A 14,455-nucleotide genomic window follows, 5' to 3' on the forward strand; every position below is an offset into this window, starting at 1 on the left:
CTTTCGAATCCCTCACACGCCGTGATTGACTTTTGACAATGTGTGGGGGAGCTTAGCAGGAAGACATTCCAGTTAGGGGAGAATATTGTCAATGCTGATCTGCTGTGAGGAGTGTCTGTCATAGTAGGCAATCCTGTGAGCAGTGACATTAAGGAGAAATTCACATGATTGTGTCAAGTGGTGCCATGATATCAATGCGGGTGAGTGTGGATCCTGACTTCCGAGTCAGTATGTTGTGTCTAGTGGAACCTCTGGAGGGCAGTAATGTACTGCATGCAGTGTGTTGTTTAGTGAGTATTGTACACACACATGAAAAGGGCAGAGGCAAGATAATAGCCAACAATTTGCATAATTTTGGTTCCGAGGAGGCTAAGTTGTTAAAAGGAACGTTTTAGTTGCACATTATAAATTCTAGAAGAAGAAGATTGCCACATGAAAAGTGTGAGGTATGAGAGAGAAGAGGATATCGCTAAGACTGCATTGCATGAAAAGGTTAAGTATTTGGTGGGAACAGAGAGGTGAGAGATGGAAGAACTGTTGTTACTGGTTGAAGATTTGCTGCTTTCACATGGGGCCATTGCCTGCAAAGCAAGTGCTGGTATTTCTCAATGACGGATTGTGGTATGGGTACTGAAATGAATCAAAATGCACTAAATTTCATTTATTATCTCTGTTATAATAAAATGATCATGCTACATGAGAGCTGTGTCATAAACGATATATGCAATGTTACAGATAGTATATAGCAAAAACCAGCAAATATTATGTCTAAATATTACTTGCTTTTTAAAACAAAAGTGGAAAAGTGAGGTCTCTCTGTTCTGATTTTCACTTCACTACTTTTTGCATTTCCTTGTGAATTGTTCTGTGTATTTTTTATTCTTATTCATTAATAAGTTAATTTTCTTATCAATGTGTCTGCAGTCATTGGATCACATACATTAATCTAGTTTATGTGATTTAATATTTTAGGTCTGTATCAGGACTGAGCACATATTGGTTGGAAGCAAAACATCCAATAGCTTAATGCATCAGGTTGTTTCTCTGTAATGTACATACAAATTCAAAACTTCGCATTATATTTCAATGAAGTCTGAATTCATACTTTTTGTTACCTTGTGCATGGATGTCAATATAAAATATTGTCATTGTCATTGCTTTCAAATAATGATAATATAAAAGAGCCAACAAGGGCTGATACATAGAGAGGACATCAAAATTGTGATGGCATAAGTTAAACAACAAAGTGAATGAGGGTCAACCAAATAATTATATATATTTTGCAATGTGTGCTACATTGATAACCATATGTCATTGCAATTGTGACAGGCCTTTCTTAAACCATTGCAAAAATTTGGTAATAGCTAATTACTTTTTTCAAAGTTCTGCCAGTAAGGGAGGATACATTACAATATCATCAGTTGGAGGTCATTGCAGTGGACAGACCAAAGATGAGTTTTTGGCACGTTTGGGGTATTACCGGTATAGAAGAATGCTGTTTAGTTTGAAAAATGTGTGAACAGCATTTCAGCATTTGTTACACTGTGTGTTCATTGGGAATTGCAGCCTAGTCAATGTTTAATGTATTTGGATGACAAAATTGTTTTTTTAAGAGACGTGTAAGAATGTAATCAGTGACTGACAGAAGTATTCAGGATACTGTGGGCTGCATGTTTAACTCTGAGTACTGAAAGTGTCATTTTGCATTGGAAGAAGTTAATTTCTTGGATCATGAAATCAGTAAGGATGGTGTGATGACTAATACATAATTTATACAAGCGGTGCAAGACTTTCTGGTACCAGGGGCAAGCAAAGTATTAGTCCTTCCCAGGCACTGAGAATTATTATAGAAAATTTATGAGAGGATATGTAGACATAGCAAGACACCTTACACAGTTGCTGAGAAAGGGTACCAAATTTGTGTGGTCTCAGAAGTGTTGGGAAGCATTCAACAAGTTAAAGGAAGTATTGATGTTGAATATAGTAATGGTGTTCCCAGATTTTCGGAAGGAATTTTATTATCATGTGACACATCAAACCATGCTATATCAGGTGCACTTTGAGCTAGGTCAGTGGGAAAAGACACCCTACTGCTTTTTCATTGAGACAGTTGAGTGGGGCAAAGAGAATTATTCTACTGTGGAGATGGAGATGCTTAGCCTGGTATACAGAATAATGTACTTCCGGTGTTACCTCTACAGGAGAAGGTTGGTTGGTTAATTTGGCAGAGGGGACCAAACAGCGAGGTCATTAGTCCCATCAGATTAGGGAAGGATGTCGACCGTGTCCTTTTAAAGAAACTATTCCTTCATTTGCCTGAAGAGATTTAGGGAAATCACAAAAAACCTAAATCAAGATGGCCGGACGGCAGTTTGAACCGCCCTCCTTCCGAATACTAATCCAGTGTGCTAACCACAGCACCACCTCGCTCGGTACAGGAGAGCTGTTAATGTAGTAACCTCTCATGGCACTTTAAAGTGGTTACTATGTTTGAAGGACCCATCCAGTAGACTGAAGAGATGAGCATTAAAACTCAGTGAATTTGAATGCTAAGTAATCCACAAAACACAGAAATATGGACGCACTAAGCAGGAAAGTAGTGGTGATACAAGGACTACATCAGGACCTTATTGAGTGTCAAGAAGGGCAGAACGCTAGGGAAGAGTGCAAGTAGACAAGATTGGGGCCAGAAGTGTTTGCACCAATGAAGCTAAGTGAATAGGACCTTAAAGATATGCACGATCACATTTTGTCTGCTGATGGAGTGTTCGAGGAAATGAATCAGAGGGTGGCAGAGAAGTGTCCATGGATAGGAAGGGAAAGTGACATTGATCTGTATGTCAGGTATTGTATGCAGTGTGAGGAATGTGCAGATTTAAGTAAAAAATGAGTGTTGTTGCAGAGGTTGCCAGAAGCTACAGAACCATTTAAGTTTATTGGGGTGATTGTGTTAGGACCATGTGACTAAACCCCAGCAGGGAATTGATTTGTGCTGACCACAATAGACCATTCATCTCAGGACCAGCAGCCAGTCACAGTCATGCAAGCATAAGTGAAATGACAGTTGTTGAAGTTTGGGGTGCCAGAGACAATAACAATAGAAAAAGAGAGTAACTCCATGTTGGACCTAATGCAGGAGTTGCATTGGTTGTTGTGGATGAAGAAATTAAGGACTAATCCACTTCATTCTCAGTCATTCGTAAGGATGGAACAGGGTGATTGAATGATCGAGAGGATGCTTAGTTATTACATCAATTCTCACCATATATATTGTGGTAAGTGCATGTAATTCAAAAATACACATCAGTACAGGAATGTTGCAACTCAAGTTGGTGTATGGCAAAAAGAGGCCATTGCTGTTCATTGTAATTAAGCATAAAGGTAGCAGGGACGGAGAGTCAGTCCGAGAGTTTTTGAGAACTGTGAGAGGGTGCAAAAAGGAAACACCAATGCATTTGAGAGGTAAGAGAAGGCAGTTAAGTGCACGGTAAGTTTACTTCAATACAAATTGGGCTGTTGGGTTTTGGTGTCAAGTCCACATACTCCAAAAGAGAAAACAAAGTTTGTGACACCTCACCAGGATCTGTACCAAGTGAATGAAACCACATCATCTGTAAATGTGAGGTTACAACTGCCAATGACGTTAATGATCATACATATTGGACGCTTATGACTTCAAGGTTACATCAAGATCAGAGTCGGGGAATACTGAAAGGACCAAAGAAGAAAGCAAAAAATAAGGAGCAGAAGAGTAAGCAACAGGAGGAGGAGGAGGACCATGTTCTCATACACAATATTCCTTAAGGCCAAAGAGGTAGTCAATGTATTGTATGTTTATTATTCTTGCATTATTTTGTGTAAATTATTAAAGTAGTTTTGTGTAAGGGAATAGGGCAACTGTAAAATGGCGTTCCAGATGACTGAGAGTTTGGAGGGTGACATGCTGAATGACACATGCCTGCTTCAGCAACTAACCTGAGAGGTAACGGATAATGCTAGAGCATCAGCTAGGACTTTAAGGTGGGATTTAGAGGCAGTTCAAGCACAAATGAAAGTAGTGAGAATAACGCTAACAAGACTCCTGCAATCACTAAGAGGTATATCTAGGGTGCAAGAGCGGAGTTAATGAGCTTGCAAGAAGCCATTCTTCAGGCACTCCAAGGGTAATTGAGTCTGGTCGTATTTTCACCTGAGCACTATCTGAAGGGATTGAAGAAGGTGCAGAGAGAACTACTGCCAGAACTACCATTAACAGCAGGGCCTAACAGTCGAAACTTGTCTTTCTACTATCATGAAGTAGCTGTGAGAGAGATAACAGATAATGAGTCGGTGAAGGAACCATGGCAGACAAGCACGCATTGTGTAGGCACACACGGTGCACACCTATTCAGGGAGGTTAGAAACAGCAGGAAAGTTTGTGCAGACAAAAGAGGGTGGTCTGATACTGGTAGTGAAAGACAAGGATCAGCATGTGGAAATGACCAAGCAAAACCTACAACCATGCCAAGGTGGGGTTGTCATAAAGCTGGACACAACCAGTACTGAGGCCACTAAGAGTTTATTTACCCTCATTCAAGTAAATGATAAACTTAGAAACAGTACAATAAGCAGTAAAACACAATCTGAGGAGGAGTGGTGTCGACATATAGGAGGGCACCAGTAGGCAGCACAGCAGATGTCATGCCGTGTGTACTGGTCATGTGACCCACGACTGGGGACTCAGGTGGCCGGCCTGGGAAACTGCTGGTGGCCCGGTGCTGTGCCGCATATCAAGTTGTTGTGTACTGGGCTAGCTACAGCTACTATCCACTTTTGGCGAAGGGCACACCTCTGATGATGGTGATGAGGTGACTGATGACACATTCACAGCCTCTATAGCAGGTGCCACAGGTGATAGGTGATGACAACACATCCATGGCCCCTGTAGCAAGTGCCAGCTGCACCCCAGCCCCTGCCCTGTCCTATAAGACCAAAGGGATGATCGGTGGTAGGGTTACTGGAAGCACCTTGACAGATGAGTCCTCAACTATGCCAATGGTGATGGCAGCAGCCACTTAGGAGGAGTGCAGGGGATGTCACTGGTGAAAGACATGATGCCTAATGCAGCTGGCAATATAAGTGCAGGTGTCTGTGAATTCCATACAGGAAGTGCCAGGAGCATGCATCAGGATGCCGGAGGGGCAGGAGGCAGTGACATCCAGGCAGAGGCTGGATCTGACATTACATCAGAACACCCTGTGAGGCGAGGACAGGTGCTGAGGAAGGACACGAAGGCACTGGCAGACCTGGGGCCATTGCTTTGGTGTGAGGAAGCATCTAAATGTGGTAGCATGCCACTAGCCTCTCACTGGTGCACACCATACAGAGGCAGTGGCCACAGCAGCTGTGGATGGCAGGAATCCACTTACATGAAACTTCTTGAGGGCAGAGGCAATTTATGCACAATGGGAGTCATAAATTACACCATAATTGGAATGTGCTGCTTGTTGTAAAAAAAGTCAAGTAACTGAAGTTGGAGCGCTTTGTGTCTCACAATAAACAGTTTGTTATTCATAGGCACTGGAGACACACAATTAACATCCATCTTATTATCTGCAGGGCTGGGGACAACATACACACACTATATGTCCCTTTTTTCTACAGCTGCTTCAAGTGGCCCATCACTTAGGGCGCACAGCCCAGTCATGTTGCATGAAACAGCATGGGCAAGATGGGAGTGCTGCCACTGCTATGACTCATTTTGTTTGGCATGTCACTGTCAAGTTCAGTGCAGAGGCTGCGTTTTCATGGCTGCCACATTGTTCTCCCCTTGAGAAATAACTGATGCCCAGAGACCAGGAAAAGAAGCCACCACAGAGATGCCACACCAAGCTTCAATCCAATCACCAGCAACATAAGGTACCTTGAAAGACATAGCAATATTTAACACTTCAGCGAAAGACAGATTCTCACATTTTAGTGTACATTGACACATGCCCTTGTCACAGTGGGCCTCAGTAACAAACTGACATTTCTGACAGGCTGTGGATTTGGGCCACCGAAGCCCAGTAGGATTGTTGGTGCTATATATGACAATGATAGAACTTGGCATGCGATGCAACAAGAGGCATGTGCTTATGGTGATAATTGGAGAATAACTTACACTTTTCTTCAAGCAAAAGTGATGCCATTTCCTGGAGCATTGCTAACTGGCACAATAACTGGTAAATCTGAGGGGAAATCCAAGAAAGGAACAAAGTTTTACACATGTTCATGTCAGTGACACCAAGTCAGAGAAAGTATTGCTGAAACTACTACTCATAAGCCTTCCTGGCTGCATCATCATTAGGGGGAAAAGGTGGTGAATACACTGACAGTGTAGAAGTCCGTATAGTCAACATGGCCGACAAATTCATGGTAGCAATGAAATGAAATGTCGTGGCTAGGGCCTCCTGTTGGGTAGACCGTTCGCCTGGTGCAGGTCTTCCGATTTGACGCCACTTCAGCGACCTGCACGTCGATGGGAATGAAATGATGATGATTACGACAACACAACACCCAGTCCCTGAGCAGAGAAAATCTCTGACCCAGCCAGGAATCGAACCCGGGCCCTTAGGATTGACATTCCGTCATGCTGACCACTCAGCTACCGGGGACGGACATGGTTGCAATCATAAGAGATGATGCTACTCAAGGAGGGATTTAAGCATTGCTTCCGTGGACATGAGAACTGCAAATAACAACCAAGTAGACCAAGCACATGGAAGTGAACAACACATTGATGGCAATTGTATTGTAATGCTAGACAGTACCAATAGTGCGACCTCCCAGAACAAAAGTTTATTCAGCCACACACACACACAAAAACAAAAAAACAAAACAGTACAGTAATCAGTACAACACAATCTGAGAAGGAGCTCCATCCATGCTTTCTTTATGTAAAGGAGGCCTTCAGGGGGACAGCTGTTGTGCCGTGGGCACTAATCTTTTGACCAACTGCAAGCAGTCTCTGATGGCTGGCCACCACAGCTGCCATTGGTGGGTTATTTGAAGTGTAATATACCAGCAGCCTGGTGCCTTGACATGTATTTAGGTTGTGTGTACTAACAGTACCTCAGTTCACCTGAGCATGTTATCATACTGTAATCATCAGTGCGGACTTTAATCATCCAACAATTAATTGGGAAAATTACAATTCTGTTAGTGGTGGGACTGATAAAACATCCAGTGAAACATTCCTAAATGTCTTATCTGAAAACTATATAAATCAGACAGTTAGGAATGATGTGGCTAATCTTTTAAGTATAACCCAACCGCAGCTGCATTGGCCGGATGTGAACTCTATGAAGTATGTCTTAAACAAAAGTACAAACATAAACGAGAACTGAGAACCGAGTTCAGTTCATTCATATGACAACCACACAGGAGGGGCGGATCCCTGTGGAACATCTAATGCAGCTCGTGGAGCAGTATTGGGATGGTAGATGATGGGCAGCCATGACCTTGACTGTCACAATTACTAATGGCACAGTGAGATGGATTTTGTTTTCCATAACTTTTATTTGAGATGGTGAGCTACTCACAACTCGATCCCTGGGTAATACAGGTTCCAGTGGAAAGTGCCCATGGTGCAGGAAATGAAGGTCTTTTTATATAAAAACATAATTTGTTAGAGCCTGAGGAAGGTGATGTGGGGTCAACGATGTGCAGTGGGCACTTTTACAATAGACAAATCCACTGAAGAAATTACAAGGAAGCATCGAGAAAGTTCAATGTAATGTAAGAAATGTATATTTAGTTTAGTATAATCTTGAGAGTGTGTCAGTTACTTTGTAAATTGATGGTGAAAGTATTCACAGTGGGAGCCAGTCCTGAACAATGTAGCATTACTACCTAGTTTTGAGTGAAACTTGTACGAATTTGTAAGAAAGCTGCCATGAAGCATTACGTTAGTTACTGCTGCCTGCTAAGTGCAGTGTGTTGACATGTAGGTTACAGCAACATGTATGAAATGGATTGTGGGACAGGCTACCCGTGCCCTGCAAAACTTGCACCATGCAGCAGTAATAGCCAGAGCTGGCAATGACTGTCATCACATCAGGACAAGAACCATGTTCTTAGCTATGTGACTGGGAGCCAGATAATAGTGGAACAAGTATGCTCTGAAGCAGTGTAAATAAACGTGGATTTTGAGACAGATCCATTCAGAGCCCAGCGTCCACAGCCAGGGCTATGCTAGACAGTGAGATCTCTGTGTACCACGAGCTGCAGTCATTGCAGGTTGGGACAGTTGCCTCTCACACTGAGTCCACCCTTTGAAACTTAGTGCCTCAACAGCAGACCTGCCATCTACACCAGCCACCATGTTACTCCTGCGAGGGGAGCAGCTGGTTGTGTCCTGTGGCAGTCTTCCTTTACCAGTGCGGAAGATGCGAGCCAACACAGTCACCTGGGCACAGGCCTTTAACAGCAGAGGGCAGAAACAGCAAGAAAAAGTAATGCACCACAGACTTTAGAGCCTTGGTCTACTGACAGAGGGCTGCCACTACCTGACCTGATGTCAGCAATGCAGGGTGCCTACAGAAGTTCTGTCCCACCTACACAGAAACCAACCATCCACTGATAGTTGCTAGTACACCATGCTGGAGTGGGGCATGTCTACCTCACAGTGATGATGACAATAGGTGTAATTGAGGATTAGTAAAGTGTTTTTGTCATCCACTAGTTCATCTCTGGTCCCCACCACCCTGCCCACTTGCCTCCAAGCTCTGCACTGCTTTTGCAGATATGTTTCCTACTACCAAATATATAATTGTTTAATATCATTTAAAGTAATTTAATGGTCTGCAGGAGGCAAAGATCATTATCTCATTTCCTATGTAAAATGACAATTTTGTAGTTTCAAACCCAGGAAAACAGATTTCTACAGCTACATCCATATTAACGAAACCACTGTGATGTGCATGGCAGAGGGTATGTCCTGTTGTGCAGTCACTCCACCCTGTAAAAGTTCTGTGCCACTTTCAGCTGTCTACAACCTCTGGCACCAGTGCTATTCGGCACTGTGTGTACCTCCACTGCACCATGTACAAGGTGTAACATTATGTGATTGCCTCATCATTTTATATCATTCACTAATCGAGCAGTCGCTCGGCAACAGCTACAGTTAGCAAATAATGTTGCGAGAATGTAAAAGGTGAACAACCTGTGACGTAACTTGTTTATTGTCGAAGCGCCGTCAGAGATGCAGTGAGTTATTGACTTTGAAAACTGCGGCGCGAAAAACAGACAGAAGAAGAACACTTTTACACATTTTTTTTTGATGTATGAGATATTCTCGATGAACAGTTACTCATTCTTCTCTTGTCCCTTGTAACTTGAGTTGGATGTGCATGTCTTGCCGCCGTATTATTATCGTTAAAAATAATATTATTTTGGTGTAAAGTAAAAGTGCAATACTGTATAGTAGTAAATTTATTGTGCGACGTGTATGTGAAAACGTCAAAGGAATTATTGTCATTACGAGAAGAAGTGCCAGTCAAAACGGCATCCATGTTAAAATTCTTCATTGTAGTTTAAGTTCATCTATTAATTGCCATATATTCAAATTCAAATGGAATTGGTGTATGGACTATTTATTTAATACAGAATGTGTGTCTCACTCCTTCATGAAGTTATTTAATTTTCTTTATGTTTCTGCGAAATAGAGTGTTCACTGTCACGAATTCTTTCGTCAAAATCGGATGGAAGTTGTATGCGGCAAAATATTTTCTCCGCGCCATATTCTACTGGTAAATGCATGATAAACTACTGTCCCTTAGGAAATTCATGTTGAGCTATCCAAAAAATAATTATATTTTGAATAGGCATTTACTCTCCTCTTCAATGCAATTTCCGACTGATCAGACGATCCAACAATAAATAGCCGCACACGGTCAGTGTTCACAAATATATTTCCACTGCTGTTTATAGCTATATGTTACAGCACAAAAGTATTGTTATAATTAGCGACTTCGAACGGGGACATTTGTAACTGTATGTTTATGTATACACATTACGTAAACATATAGTTATAAAAGACACTATAGATCGGTATCAGGCTGCACCCACTGGATGAGGGCACATTTGTATTCACTGCAACTTGATGTAATAATTAAGAGTTTTCCTGAACTCCTAAATCCACTCTCACTTATGACAGACTCCTGTTTTCTATACCCACTGACAGAACCAACAACATCTGGGTGGGAGATCAGCTATTACACCCTGACACACTGAAGTGATGCTTACCCAGCTCATGGTAATGTATTGTTGTCACTCGTCCATTACACGTGTTGCATCTGCTTTACTGGCTGTCGATTGGTCAACAGTAAATTACAGTGCAATCTTATGGCTTATAGTCTGGCTATCTCGCCATTAATGGTAAACTATCTATGTATCTGGTTTAGATTTAAAAAAAAATAAAATAAAAAAAACTGGATGTTGATAGTTGTTCCATGACACCCAGTTATGCTGAACAGAAATCTTCCCTCCAGTATTAAATTAATTTGTACTTCTGGTTACTATTCATCAACATCAACGTGCATAAAACCAACATTACCAGTATGTTGTTAAACAGATAACTACTACTACTATTGTATATACTTTATCTACTATTTCCCAATGGATTACACTATGTGCTAGAAAAACTCAGCCCAGGCCTTTCTTTCTCTTTGATGCTGCTGTCATCAACTGAGTAAGTGAGGCACATCTCATTACCCATCTCACAGCTTCGATCTGTCAGTTCTTCGTTCCTACTTTCAAAACCTCTGAAGCTCACATGAATACCATGTCAAACTAGTTACCTTGGGAGAAAGGATGTTGCAGAGAATGATTTATCTCAGTTCCAGTTTTTTTTTTTTTTTTTTTTTTTTTTCCTTCTTCCCCAGAATGAATATTTTACTCTATATTGTAATGTATCGTGCAGTGAAATTTGAAAATTAAAACAACGCATAAAACTATTTTTGAACTCATATTTTGCCTTTTGTTGGCAAAGCCCATAGCAATTAATCACTAAAACTGCTTTGTGCTGAATTTATTGTGGTTAGTTGTGATCATGGACACACAATATTGTCACAGAAGAAGCAGAGTAGCACAGTCGCCGTAGTGTAGTGGTTATGATACTAGATTGTTGCCGTGAGTTCAAAACTGACCTGAACAGATACATTTTAATTTCTATATTCGGTTCGAATACATTCTAGAAGTATCCACAAATAGCAAGAATCATTGTTTTCAAGAATCATTGTACTGAAGTTCTGTACCTGTTTATATATCGTATGTCTTCTGGCCGGATGCAGTTTGCTCCACACTCTTGTATGTTCAAGTGCTGAATAAATGTTTGTTAAGTGAAGTTGGTGTTTGTCATTCATCTATGTACACCTTCCTCTATGTGACATTATTCTGGTGAAGGCGCCAGGTATTGGAAATTGTCATACCGCACATTATCGATGACACAGTGACTCCCATCAGGCTATAACAGAGTCACTGTTTACATGGCGAGAAACCAGAGTTCAAGCCATATTCAACAGATAGCAATCTACCAGAGACAGAAGAAGAGGACATTATGATGACAGCAATTGTGTGCCACTACATGAGACATCCTTCCGGGTTCTCTGGTGATGATGGCCAAGATCCAAACAAGTGGCTGAAAGTGTATTAGCATATAGCCAAATTTAACAAATGGGATGACACCGTGTGTTTGGCTATCTTACTTTTTTATTTGGAGTGCACTGCCAAGCAATGGTATGAGAACAATGAGGAGAAGTATACAAGCTGGGAAGTATTCCAGGCAGAACTGCACAAGTATTTCGGTGACACACAAAGACAGAAGTGCAAGACTGAAGATAAATTAAAGTGAAGGGCACAGCTTCCCACATTCAAGACGTCTCTGAACTGTGTAAAATAGTGGATCCTTGAATGAAGGAGGAAGCAAAGGTTGTATCTCTCATGAAGGGTGTTGCTAAGGACATTTAACTACTCCTGAAGGTGGTTTCGACAGCAGCAGACTTCATAAAATCGTGCCAGTACATCGAGTCAATGCATCAAAAAAGAATTACATGCAAGAAGTTTGAACGGCTTCCAAATGTATCAATGTCTGTGATGGAGGAAGCAACTGATTTCACACATGTTCTTCATCAGATAGTAAGAGACGAAGTTCAGAAGGCACTTAGATTACACAGGGAGCAGAAAACCGAGACACTTCAAGAGGTATTAAGGGAAGAAGTGGAACAGACATTGAACCCAGTCTCTTGTCCTTCATTTCCCTTTAAAACAGTGAAAAAGTTGAGACCCAGGCGAAGTTACGTTCCTGCAATGCCATGTGAGGAACTTGTTTGGGCACCAAGGAAGACTGACACCTGGAGGCTCTAGGATAACAAACCAGTATGTTTCCACTGTGGACGACCAGGACATGTGGTGTGCTAAAGTCGAGAAAGGCAGCGGATATTTGATGATGCCCAAGCTAGAAGACCGATCTCGGCTGACGCCAACTCTGGGACGATGAAGATTAACAAGAAGAGCTGAGTGCAGGAAGACATAGGTCACCATTCGCCACAAGCTAGCTACTGAAGAGGACGCTCCCTAACATTCTTATCAAAGTTTCCATTGCCGTTTAGAAGCTCCAGCCGATCACCTAGCCACCACAACCCGGAAAACTAAAGGGTACGACCTTCCTTGGAGGTGAGGCTGCTGAAGAGAAAAATCTTCCGCCGTCTATCATTACAAAAATAATGGGAAACTACATTGATATCCTGAATGGCTGACCAGCCTAAGTTCTTGGGGACTCTGGAGCATCATATTCAGTCATTTCGGAGAAGTACCATCGCCACTTACAGAAAACTGTATTCGTTGACCGTATAATACCTCTGCTGAAGGTGGCTAATGGGAAATATGTAAAACCTACAGGAAAATGTGTCATTCATGTGGGTATAATGGGCCATACACAGCCCTTAGAATTCATCGTCTAACAAGAGGACATCATTCTTGGATGGGACTTTTTGAAAGATTCTCAAGCAGTTATAGATTGTGGTCTCTCAAAGATTATGCTAGACGAGATGAAATACTGTGGACAGAAAGATGTGCATCCGAGTGTGTGGAGACACTGTGTGCTGGATGAAGTGATCATTTTTGCAGTCAGTGCTAGAAAGGTAGCTGTCATGTTCATGCCATGCATAAGCCCATGGATCTTGTAGTGGAATGTAAGAAGCATACCACTGAAGAATAACTTGGTAATCCTAGCCTCTGTCATCTCATTTAAGAATGGATTTGGTGAATTGTGGATAGTTGACTGTCACCGAGAACCGCAGATCCTTCAAAGGTGCATGTGCATAGCAAAAACTGAGCTGTTCATTGCAGAACAGCTGAGCATCATAGAAACCTCAAATGCCGAGTCTGTGGTCGAAATTAGCGCTACCACTACGAGACAAGATCCTCTAGCTCAAGTATCACCAGATTTCACTAAGGAACAACAGAATAAGCTACCTGCCATTTTTCAAGAGTTCTCTGAATGCTTCAATCCACAGGTGAAGAGAAAAGTAGAAAAATCGATAGTGAAGCACCAGATTAGCACTGGAGACCCTCAACCAATAAGCCAGAGAGCATACCATGTGCCAGCAATGGAACATTGAATAATTCGTGACGAGGTAGAGAAAATGATTAAGAATGGCATCATTCAGCCTTCGCAGAGACCATGGTCGTCACCAGTGGTTCTTGTCAGTAATAAGAATGGCAGTTGGCACTTTTGTGTGATTAAAGGAAGCTTAATAAGACAACTAAAAAGGATGTTTACCCCCTTCCACGAATGGACTATACACTAGATTGTCTGAAGGGGGGTTAAGTTTTTCTCAACCATGGACATGTACTCAGGATACTGGCAAATCAAAATAGATGAGGCTGAGCGTGAAAAACGTGCATTCATCACCCTTGAGGGCCTGTATGAGTTCAAGGTAATGCCGTTTGGTAGGATTTTTTGACATATGATAGGATCCGCAAGAGATTTTTCTGGCCAGCTTTGTATAGGAGTGTCCATCATTATAAGTCACACTGTCAAGAGTGCCAGAGGTAAAAGGCAGTTCCTCAAAAATCACCTGGCCGACTCATACCAATTCCACCGAAACACCTTTCCAGCATGATGGGATTGACCTCGAATGATTTCCAACATCTGTTAGTGGCAATGGATGAATTATTGTTTTCACTAATTATCCGACACTGTGCCATTACAAAAGCCGTGAAAACAGCTGAAGCATTCGAGGTAGCCAAATTTATCAGAGGAGACATTGTATTAAAACATGGTGCCCCAAGGTCATTAATTATGGGTTGAGGGAAGTTATTCAATCGAATCTTGTGACAGAGATAAACCATCGGTGCAACATTATTCATCACATGATGACTGCCTACTATCCCCAAACTAACGGGCTTACTAAATGCCTTAATAAGACCTTGG

Source organism: Schistocerca gregaria, chromosome 2, assembly GCF_023897955.1.
Source record: "Schistocerca gregaria isolate iqSchGreg1 chromosome 2, iqSchGreg1.2, whole genome shotgun sequence".
In the NCBI taxonomy this organism is placed as follows: Eukaryota; Metazoa; Arthropoda; class Insecta; order Orthoptera; family Acrididae; genus Schistocerca; species Schistocerca gregaria.